The following is an 11,815-nucleotide window of genomic DNA, read 5'->3' on the forward strand; positions in this document are numbered from 1 at the left end:
GGAGTTTTTATTTTAAACATTTAATATTAATCAAATGGTTATGAAAGTACATAACAAACAACTGTGACATACTCATGGCCTAAATAATAAAAATTAAATAGGTGATGAATTCTTGTGAAAATTTAATTTGCAAAAGAAAGAACATTGCATTAATAAGACATAATTATATCATCAAATATTTACCATTATTTGCTGGAATCCATTTCATTTTTATTTTACACAATAAAGCAGCAGGCTGGGCCCCATCCAAACACTTTTTGTCCCCCCAGGTCGAGCAGGCAATATGCTTTTAACTCAGGTTTTGCTGCTTTGTTTCACTGCTTTCCTCTAACAGCTCCAAATGCTGTGTTTAGAATCCTGACATCTCTTTTGTTACTCACTCCACACCAGTAAATTATTTCAACCCACATCTCTATAGAGAATAAATAAAGTGGTTCCAAATTCCTTTGCAGACCTGGGTCAGTGGGTGAACAACACTGGCTGTCTGCTGGGTGCTGTCACACAGCAGCCACCCTCACTTCTTCGAGGAACACTGGTGTTTCCCACCACAGAAGCAGTGAGAGGACAAAATCAAGCTGAGACTGTCAAGCTGATGTCCCCTTCCAGCCAGCAGCTCGACTGAGGCTGCTGTCAGGGGTGTGTTTAGCAGAGGGTGACATCCTCTGCCATACTGTTGGCCGTACCCCTGCACTCTGTGTTTTATTCCTAGCCATGTGCTATAGTGTATTTCCTGCCTACAGGTCTGCTGGCTGAAAGGATTAGGACCTTTCCTAAGATGCTCCTGCAGAGGTATAGGATCCTGATGGGATTTCCATGCAAACAAGGCATGCCCTGAGCATCTGTCAGGATGTGAGGAAAGGACAGCCGAGGTTGGAGCACCGTTCTTTTGAACCAAAGCTCTATGTTCCAGGATGGTTATTTTTCTATCAGGTTTTGCAAGACACAGTTGCTGCCACCCAGTTTTGTGTTGCACTTGTTTTAGACAGCCTTTGCTCAGCTCAGCCAATGCTGAGAGACTCAGAGGGTTCTTCGGGGTTTTTTAGGTTAATTTGGAAACTTCACTGATTATACACCTGCCAGCATAATTTACACCTCTGAGGATTGGATTGATTAGAGAATCAGTGTGAATGATTTATTTTATTCATTGAAGGCAGGGCTATGAGTGTGCTGCAACCTGCGACTGAACTGATATTTCCTTTAATTGTTCAGCTGGGTCCCTGGCAAGCATGAGCTGAAGCTGCACAAACTTGTTCAGTAAACATTTCTAGTAGCCCGACCTTCAGCAGTCCTGCTGAGCCAAACCAATCCCCTCTTGTCTTCTAGCTACAAGCTTGTGCTTCAACACCGCTGTGGGCGCACACTGCCCATGGGAGCAGCTTTTGACTTTGGCTGGAGGCAAGTTTAAGTCAGACATGAGGGCCTAATGCCTGATGCTGGCAGCAACAAGAGGCTGAGCATGGGACAATGTGCATTATCCCCTGTTTTCAGGGTCCTGCTGTTATCCAGGTGCCACCCAGGTGGCAAGCCCATGTCTTTTCTGTCTCGTGGGTAAGAGTGCTCACTGCCCTGGTACCTGGAGAGATTGAAGGCAAGGGAGAGCAGCAAGCAAGAAGACAGTGCTGGATGGTGCTGCTATTATTTATATTGTTAATGAGGAGCATAATGGAATAGAAAGCACACTTTAAAATATGTGAGTTCCTCCAGGTGGGGATGCACAATTTGCAAGCACTTTGGAGGGCTGGAAGTCAAAGTAGTCTTGGCAAATGGGAGTAACGGTCTGAGATCAATAAACCGAAATTCAATACAGGGGAGTGCTCAGCACACATTTAGAAGGAGGACTCAAACACATAATGATGCTGTGGGGAAGCGCCAGGCTGGCAGCAGCAGAGCAGGGTGGGTCTGGGTGAGCGGGAAGGCAGAAGATGGAGGTCTGGAATGGGGAAGGGGCCAAGAGGGAGGTACCAGAGGTCATGCCAGATGTGAGTCTGGGGAAATCACTATTTCTCCCTCATCAGGACTTAGCCAGGCAGAGAACAGCATCCCGCTGATCCAGGGGTGATGCAAGTGGGCATGGAACAGAGGGGGGCATGGTGGTTGGCTGGAAGGCCTGGCTTACAGGGAGAGATTAAAAGAATTGGTTTGTTCGGGGTGGAGGACTAGAGGATGAGGGCAGATGTGGTAAATAAAATAAATATCTAAGTCATTAGACCAACTAGTCTTCAGGTAGGCAGAGAAGTTGAGCTCTTTCTCAGTCAGAGTGAGCTGGGTTACAGCTAGAGAAAAACATGCTGTAACCAGCAAGTGAGGTGAGCCCTGGCTGAGGGCTGTTCCTGTCCCCAAAGATATTTTAAAAAGGTTAAGCACATATCAGTCAGGGATATCAGCTAGAAAAGGAGGGAAGGGGAGGAGAAGGGGGGCTGGATGGTCTCTTGAGCCATACATGTCCACGACTGCAGTGATTCAGATTGGGACAGTGCCCAAAATGTGTCTGGTGAATTCCACACGTGCCCAGAGTGACTCCTTATGTTGTCCTAAAATGGTCCTTGATTTTAGCAGAGAGGTCATACCTCCCATAAAATGTGATATTTAGAGCATCAACAGCACTTGTATCCCCAAAGGCATGGGCCAGATTTTTCATATTTGAAATTATTTTCTGCAACCCTACATCAAGCCTGGCTGAATTTTACACTCATTCAGATCAAAGTTTCTCTACTGGCATGACTACAATGCTGGCAGTGCCAAAGCTAACATATAAGACAAATTAAATGATAAGTCACATGAAATATTGTTTCATCTATATCCAACACTAATACTGTAAGATGTAGAACCGTAACCTCCTTCCTTAAAAATAAAATGAGAAGTGCCAAAAAAGAGGTGCCAGGAAGAAAGCAGAAGCAATTCAGCATTGTGCTGGGCATTAGCTTAACTAGGAAATGGGGGTGAGGTTAAGGAGAGATAAGCTGATGTGCAGAATAATTCAAGTTAGCCAGTGATATAACAAAAAAAGGCTACTGTTTCAGGCATGGTCTGGCTAATCATCATGAGGATTAGGTACAATAGACAGGGATGTTGGAGCAAGAAGACTGCATTTAGACCAGGAAAGAAAATGTTTTCAGGTGTTGTTATTTCAGGCTCAGCTAAATTCACTCACCTTTTCTACCCTTCTTCGTAAATGTGCCCTATGGGACCTTCAGCAGCCTGAGCTGTGCTGTGTTGGGTAACCTTCGTCTTCTCCCCCTAGAAGATGGATCAGAAGTAGCACACATACGTCAGTACATTTCACTATTTACTGTATATTTAAAGACTCAGATCTTCTGGTAGGAAAGATAGCTCAAACAGAGGGAAGAGTGCACATCGTGATTGCATGGTAAAAAAACCCAAACCAGAAAGAAAATCAGGTTTTGCCACCAGTTTTCCTTGCTGTAAGCCCCCTCTGCCTGCCGCTAGGTGGTAACTCCCTGGCTCGCTCGTGTTTCTTGTCGTCCACCATGGTCCCTGTGCTGTTTCTTGCTGTGTTTCCCCAGTTGGCTGGCTTGTGCACCAGTGCCTTTTATGGCAGGGCGGGCGAGGCCAGTGCTTCAGCTGTGCCCCCAGCCTCTCGCTGCTGCCCCCAGCCCGCCCGTGCTCCTGGGACAGGCAGTGGGGCACAGGGAGGGTATATTTAGCTCACCAAGGAGGGGGGCTACAGCATGACATCAGTCTGGCTTGCTCCTTGCAGCCAGGCCACACTCCACCGCCTGCCCTACACCCTTGGCATCAGTGCCTGGTGCCGCCCCGGTCACCCGCTCCCGCTCTGGCCTGCTGACGCAGGGCCCAGCCAGACTGCGAAAACAAATGGCTGAGTGCCCACGTGCTCCGCTGTGCACAGGGCAAAAGCCAGGGCAGGCCCTGTCACTCACCCACCGCTGCTTTGGCAGCACCGGTGGGTGCCAGCGCGGGCTGGGAACTTCAGTTCCTGCCTATCTCCAGTGACAGGCCCCGGTGCCGCCGACACGTTCTGGCTGAGCGCGGCATTTATCGATAGTTATTCCAGGGCTGGGAGTGGGCTCAAAGTTCTGCAGTCACCAGAAACACACATTCCTCTGGGTTTATCCTTTCAACTTCACTGTGAGCAGCATGACAGGAATAGTGATTCCAGCCCCTCTGCTGTGGTGAGCTCCGGGCACCCACCTCTTGGCGCAAGGCAAATGAGCCCCAGCTTGTTTCAACTCCCCAGGATGGAGGTTTTCCCCTCTGTTTGGCAGCCAGGAGCGATGTCTGACAGCCAGAATTTTTTCCCTGCCTGGAATCAGGGCTTCAGCAGATGTTATGGGTATCTACTGGTCCTTAACTACAAAAGGGGTCTGGCCCTTCCAAAGGAGCTGAACGCAGGCAGTGAAATGTATACTTTGTATTTTTGAGATTAATGAGGCTTCATTCACATGTGACACAGATGGCTGGATTTTTGGCAGTGCTGAGCACCTATGACTACCACCACATTCACTCAAAACATGTTGGCACACAGAGCTCTGGAAAATTAGGCCATGTTTCTCCAGTGCAAAAGGCTTGTTGATGTGTGGGATATCAAATGTGTAAAATTATTTTCACTCTGCTTCTTAATAACAATAAAAGGATGAGTCATAATTACTTTCTGAGAATATTAAAATCCTAGACATGATGCTTCTTACACTGTACAGTGAATCTCTACAGCACAATGTATTAAATGCTCTCCTTTATTACAGAATAGTGATGTCTAATAACTCCCAAGCTCAAGTGTCACTGCAGTATTTATAATTCACATCTGTAATAACATTTTCCCATTTAGTAGTCTGGGGCAGGTGCCACAATGTGTTGTACAGCACGGGTGCAAATAATGAGATAGGGTGATGTCATTGAATAGCATTCCTCCTAAGGGATCTAAAAATACTCTCTCTTTCTCACCTTTCATCATTGCCTGCTTCTTCCCGCCTGATGCTTTTGCACCCGTTTCCATGGTAACAGCTTCTATTGTAGCCCAGACCCTCATGCAGATGTTGTCATTGATCCAACACCTTGCGGCAGCTTTGATGGCGCATTGTCTTCTTGTTTCCCGCTCTCCTGTCTCTGTTCTCCCCCAGAAAGGATGGGTTGGGATGCTTCCTCCTGCTCAGGGCTTTTGATCTGAAGGAGGAGAAGGGAGAAAGTTATCGATTCAGCTTTATTACCAATTGTAATCCTTCCTGGAGGGTTTTCTGAAAGCTGAAATAATATGCCATGGAACCAGTTACAGGTTTGCTTGTGTGGCTGTTAAAATGGGTGCCTTAACAAAAAAAACCCCAATAGAGGAGTCAAGAATGATTAGCATTGGGAGACCAAAATTAAAACCTCTCTCTGACAGGGCATGGAAAACTGCTTCACTGGGGGATGCTGCTGCTTTACTGCCTGTGCAGTCTGATCAGAGGCTTTTTTTTTTTTTTTGGCCACTTTCTTTCTTCTGCTTTTTTTCCCCTGCTAAGCGCCTAGGGAAGTTTCCACATTTTGGCTGTGTTCATTGTTCAGGCTCTCCCCACCCAGGCTTGTCACTCCAGCTTGGCTTCAAGGGAAAGAGAGGGAGGCAGCAGAGCTGTGCTAGAAAAGCTGCACCATGGATTAATGCTGAAATGAAATGTAGCTGTAAGGAAAAAAGGCAGAGAACAAGGAAATTCTGCTTAATCACCTATTGTCTGCAGTTGTTTTGCATTCTTCACCTGTCACTCCTTGCTGGCGTTGGACGTTTTTCTCCTGATGATGAGAACCTGACAGACAGATGGTAATGAATGTGTAACTGAAAACCTGGTCTTCTGCATCTGCATTATTTATTCACCTAAAGCAGGAGCTGCTCTATATTTAGTGTATGATGTCAGCGGCTTGTTTGCATCCTTAGAAATTGGCAGGGAGCCACATCTCACATGACATATGAAATCACTGATAAATGCTTCTTTTCACTGGAAGAAAAACAGCTTAATAAATGTGGCTCTTTTCTGCTTTCATCTCTTCCCTCCCCACCACGCTCCCTTCCCCTTCTGGGATTTGTGTCTCTCCGTGGCAGAGCTCAGCAGCATCTGTGAAGTGGAAATGAGCAGGCAGTACTGCAGATCAAAATGAGGCCGTGGGTAAGCTCGGGAAGTTGCTGCCCTCCCAAGCCCCCCTCTGCTCCCCCCTCTGAAGTCCTGGGGCTCTGCCAAAGAACTAGCCAAGCTGGGTGGAAAGGAAAAAAGGGAGAGAGGGAGAGCCTCCTCCTCCACCCAGCACAGGCTTTGTGGGGATGCTGGTATTCCTGGTATGTAATGAGTTTCAGTTGGGTTTTAGCAGGCAGGGAGTAGGGGGACAGGCCAGGGTCCCACGTGCATTGCTCGGTGCAGGAATGGCACTGTGATCAATACTAGCAGTTATCTGCCTTGAACACATCTTTGGTGCAAGTGTCCAGCAACAAGATCTTACATTTGCGCTTTCATGGGGGAAACGCAGCCAGGGCACTTTCCTGGCAGTGCTGCAAAGCCAAAGGCTGGGCAAAAATAGCACGTTTTTGGTATAAAAATATAGGTTTGAGTGCCAGAACTTCATCTTCCATTACCTGGCAGAGCTCCATTGAATTTCCATGCACCAGTTCAGCCCATTTGAGGGTCTGATTCTTAATTCAAACATGGTACAAGTCAGGAGGGTAAAGAAGCTCAGTGCACCTCCTAGCTCACAGCGTCATGCCCATCCCAACACTTTAGGGCTAGTTTTCCAAAGCTGGCAGGTGCCATGGTTTCACAGCCTATCTTGGCCTTCCATAGCAGCAGATAAGACCTGTGGGGAGCTGCAAATGTAGCATCAACAGATCCCAAGGTTACAATTTGGGGCCTGAGTGGGTTGCTGCCTCAGATAAAGAACACAGCTTGCCATGGGGCCAGTGTCCTCAGCAGTACCAAGTGATATGTGAGAAATAAATTTAAAATAGGCGATCGACCCATAGAAACAATCAGACTGTTTACTTTGGAAGGGATTTCTTGCAGTGAACAAAAGCAGTTAGTGTGAAGCCAAAGGTCTACTCTCCCCAGCATTTCCCTACCAGGGTTTAACATCACTGCTGCCGATGCAGACCCAGTAAGAAGCAGAAGGGGGAAGATAGCCTTGCTGCAGAGCTGCTATGCTGCAGATGAATGACTTTTCCTATTAAACAAGCCCATTCAAGCTTCCGCTCCACAGCCATTTACTTGATGGGTTTGAACAATAATGAACCAGGATTTAAAAAACCTGCCCCTGAGAAATTCAGGCTGCTTCAGCAAATGGGATCAAATAAAGTTGGTAGTATCATGTGGCCTGCTAATATTCAGAAATGACATCAATGTATCCTGAGCTTATTCAAACCAGCATTTTGCTTTGGTTTATTGAATGGGGCGACCTGCAGGTTAAGCATCAGAGAGACATTTGGGAGGAATTAAACAGAGAAAGGTGGGGACAGAGCACAAAAGGAAATCCTTTCAAGAACCTTAGCATAAAATGTCGTCTGTAAAGGAATATGTGGGACAAGGTTTTAGATGAGACAGTTGTCCTCCCAGGAAAAACATCATGAAGTTGTTACACAGAAACTCGTTTAAAAAAAAAAAAAAAAAGTCAGCCAATGCCACAAGATGATATCTCAGTAGTCACAGATGTTCTCTGTTCTGGGAAAAAGGAGAGAAGATTAGTCTCAGAAATTTACCCTGTGTTGGCAGGGTACCGAAGAAACTCGGGGTGGGTTTGTAAAATAGAGAAAGATGCTGCTCCTTGCAGTAATGTAGGCAGCATCTATAAATAGCTAGCTGCCATTTCAAAAGGCTGAATGAAGCCTGATGGCCCATACTGGGCAGGAACCAGTATGATGGCTGCCATGGGTCTGGGAATTAGGAAATCTGCATTCATTCCTGATCATGTAATGCATTTTTTGTGTGATATTGGGAGATCCCAATAGCTGTCTGCCTCCCTTCCTCTCACTAATACTGGAAAATCACTTCTTCCTTTCCCCCAAGGTCATGATCCGCACACGTTAAACACTGCGGGCTTGGGTGGTCTCTTGCTGTTGGGTGGTCTCTTTGCTCCCTGTTTGGGCTTGCTCAGTGTCAGATACTTTGCTCCCTCTTCGGGCTTCAGCCATAGCCATGTGGCTAGTGAGGATAACTGCCTATACCTAGGACAAATCTTGCAGAATCGCCACTCACCATTAATAGTCTGGAAAGCTGCAAGGAGCTTGTCTCAATGGTGCCTGGACAAAATTTTTTGTAGCAGTATTATAGCTGAGAGACCATGGCACAGATGTGGGGAAGGGAGGAGGAGCCCCACTGATGAGAAGCTCCCGAGACTCCCAACCGGATGTGGAAGGGACATGGGTAGCTGAGGACTTGTGTCTGCTGTCACCTCTGGCACTAGCAGCCATCTACAGTCAGCACAGTCCTAACTGCAGGTAAGGCAGGTGGAAAGGGGAAGCCCCAGGCAAGAATGATGAAGCAGCTTTTTTAACACATTACCCCCAAAATCCCCACCCTGATCAGACCTCACTTCCTTTGAGGGTAGAGTGGCAAGTGTGGCTGAGACAGAGCTGGGGGACACAGCAATGGCTGTGGCCTCTCCCAGCTTGTTCCTTTTCATCTTAAAGATCATGCAAGGTGCAAGGGAAAAGACAAGAACTTCCTGGGACACAGCAAGTATGAAGAGTTTTAGCCGGCACCTGGAGCGATGGGAGGGGTCATGGGGGGCTCTGGACCTGATCTAGCGTAGCTTGCACTGGCAAGTTTCCTACCACAGGTTGTAGGCCAATATCACAGTGACGTGCAGATGCAGCACTCAAACACCTAAGCCAGTTTTACATCACACCTTTCATTATTTTGGGAGGTGTTTCCATAGAGGTTCTCATTTCAGTGTATTAGTCCCCTGTTTCACTGCCACTGATGTTCTGACTGTGACTTCAGCATCATTTAGCAGCCAAGTAAATGAAGTGAGAGAAGGCTGAATTGACAGCAGGCTGGGATATCAGGGACACTGTCATGTGGCCCTAAGCAGATGAAAGTCCACTGAGGGGGGACTAAATCAGGAAAGCTGTGATTACTTTTTTCCCCCTCCAGTGAAAGCTGGGAGATAACTTGCAAAGCTTTGCTCATGAGCAGAGGTGACAGAGGGTGTCCAGCAAATACAGCCTTTGTATCTTTTCAGCAGTTCCCTGGAGCATGAAACTGTTCTTTTCAGGCTGAAGCCGTCAGGAAGGGCATCTTATGCTTGCCATTTTTGATGAGAGGATTTAAGGGCCATCCAGCAGAGGACCTAACTCTAAACCCACAAGCAATCAATTTGTTTTGATGCTCTGAAATTACTGTGCTAAACCAAGAAAGATGGATAAAACGATAGGACGTCAGCAACAGAGCTGGGTGGTTAAGCCAGATATACTGAGTCTCTCTTTGTGATATAACCTTTCTGGTACATACCTTTCTCTTTGGCCCACAGCAGTTGCATTTCAAGGCCTGCTAATATGGATCAGTGACTGAGCAATTCTCTTATAGAGGATAAAAAGTACTTTTCACATATTTTCACACATTTTTTTAACACAGCAATAACCTGGGTCTTTACTTCTCAAGCAAAAGGCAAGTTGCTTTGGTTATATATCTTCATCTAGTATTTTGCTTCATGTGAAGCTGTAAATGAGAAAAGTATCTACATATCCTCTAAGTTCCTAAACCCAAAGCATTTAATAAGAAATAAGCCATTAGTGACCTGCCATTCCTTTGCACCCAGAACAATTTCCAGCTGAAACCCAGACAACAGTGGAGTGATTCAAAGCTCACAGATGTTTCACGAAGATTTTCTCAGAAGATCTAATCAGATGGATTTCACAAATGCACTCTGTTTGCCATCAGACAAATATGATATATACTAGATTCACCTTTACCCAAAAACCACTCGAATGAGGCTTCATCAAAGAAAATATGCTTTTCATCATGCTTTTTACTGGCAGTAGAGCTGCGCCCAGAAGCACTATGTGCTAAGTCTTTTTCTTGTAAATACCCACAGGCTTATTGCTCATCCTCCCTCATTCAGAACCCGGTGGACATGTAGGAAGGGGAAAGACGGTTTTGCACAGTTGTTGGTTCTGGTAGTTGGGGAGTCTTTCTTACACTGAACTAGGGAAGAGAAATAGCTTACTTCCCCCACACTTTTGGAGCTCAGCCTTAATTGCAAATGTGATGTCCTTCAGTGTAATCAGTTATTCCCTTGTTCCGAACTCTCCTAAGAGCCTGATTGACCTTCACTGTCTCTCCAGCTCTTTGTCACTCCTGGCAACAGATAAGATAAAACCTGTCAATGTGTTGGAGAGCTCTAACAGATCTTTCCTGTGTGCATATACGTTGTGGTTGTTCCCTGACATTGTGTTGCCTGCTTGTCCAATGTAGGCTCTGATTGATGGGAGCTAGGAGAGGTTGTTTTAACAGACACAGCAGCCCCGTGATATGGGAAAAGACAGGGTCAGCTTAGGCTTACTGGTGTAAGAAATGAAGGAGGAAGCAGTCACCCTCTGCATCTTTACTGCACATGATGTTTTATGTCCCTTTCCCTATATCTTGCAGGCTGGGAACAGAAGAAGGTATAATAGGACCTGTCAGAGTTTCCTTCCCTTTCTCCTTTGCCTTCCTCTCAGTCTCATCTCATCTGCTTTCTCTGCTCCTTCCTGCTCTTGTCCTTCTCATACCTCTCCCTTAGCTCTTTCCTAATTAAAATCTTAAAGCCCATCGCTTTTCACACTGATCATGCCACTGCTGTCATATTTGCAAATTCTTTCTATGTCCCTTCTGCTTCCTTGTCCCTTTTATTGCCTTTATTGTCTCTCTTGAGATAGCCCTTCAGGTCAAGGACTGCCCCACAGTTCAGACCTGTGCAGTGCCTTGCCAAGTGTGCTTCAGTTCTGCTTGGCCACAGCAGAAAATAGAAACCTCACGTGCATGCCAACACCATTAAGCTCATGAGCTCCACTTAGCACACTGAAGTCTCCTACTGGTGATGGACTTCATTCCCTGGCGAGGCAGTGAAGCAAGCTGTTTGTGGCATGTCTTGTGACTGCTTGGCAGGACCCTTTCCTTCCTGCTGCCAGTGAGGAATGGGGTTAGGTGTTCATTTCCAGGACCATCTGATGGGTACCGCTTCTCAACACAGCAATCAAACCAAACTCCAAGGAGCAGTGCAGTTGCTGAACTCCTGGAAGCAGCTGTAGAAAAACATGTTGTTAGTTTGTCTGCAAACTGAAGTGAGTGGCCTATGTGATGCAGTGAGGGAGGGGACAGATCTGGTGTGGTGTGTGGAGGTGCCCGGATCCTTGCAGTCAAGGAGCCTTGCCTGAGTATTCATTCCCTCAGCCTCCTGGGGGGAGGCCAAGAGGGGAGCAGCTAGCTGGAAGCATCTGGCAGGGGCTGGGAGACCCTGGCAGCAATGAGGGAAGGAAGGAGTGGCTTTATGCAGCTGATTAGCTGTTCCTCTTTGCTGTTTCCTGACTTTATAAGATCCTTAAACCTCGAAGTGGAAACGGTGATACAGCATTGGGCAGCAGCTACCTAATTTTCTCCTGGCTCTCTTGCACACCACCCACAGCTGGTGGGGTGAGGCTTCCCTGAACCAGCAGCTGCACTGATACGAAGTCTTCTGTCTGACAGGGAGTGGGCAGACTGAGGGAGTGAGCTGCTGGCTACATCACTGCTGTCCCAGGTTTTTAGTTTGGGAAAGCTGGTCACCCTGTGCCTGCAGCTGTGGGTGAAGTAGGCTTCTTGTTCCTGCTCTGGCTGCCAAGTAACAGACTGCTCCCTCAGTGCTCCAGAAG

General features: G+C 46.8%; 1 long non-coding RNA gene across 1 annotated transcript; it reads right to left on the bottom strand.

Annotated features, from left to right (window-relative positions):
* Positions 1-2,422: 2,422 nt before the first annotated feature.
* LOC125324040 lies at positions 2,423-5,761 on the bottom strand. The gene is made up of 3 exons (XR_007202759.1): positions 5,675-5,761; positions 4,921-5,139; positions 2,423-3,237 (listed from the first exon to the last, which is right to left on the bottom strand). It is a non-coding gene; the product is annotated as an uncharacterized LOC125324040 (long non-coding RNA).
* Positions 5,762-11,815: the final 6,054 nt, after the last annotated feature.

This window comes from Corvus hawaiiensis, chromosome 3 (assembly GCF_020740725.1).
Source record: "Corvus hawaiiensis isolate bCorHaw1 chromosome 3, bCorHaw1.pri.cur, whole genome shotgun sequence".
Classification (NCBI taxonomy): Eukaryota; Metazoa; Chordata; class Aves; order Passeriformes; family Corvidae; genus Corvus; species Corvus hawaiiensis.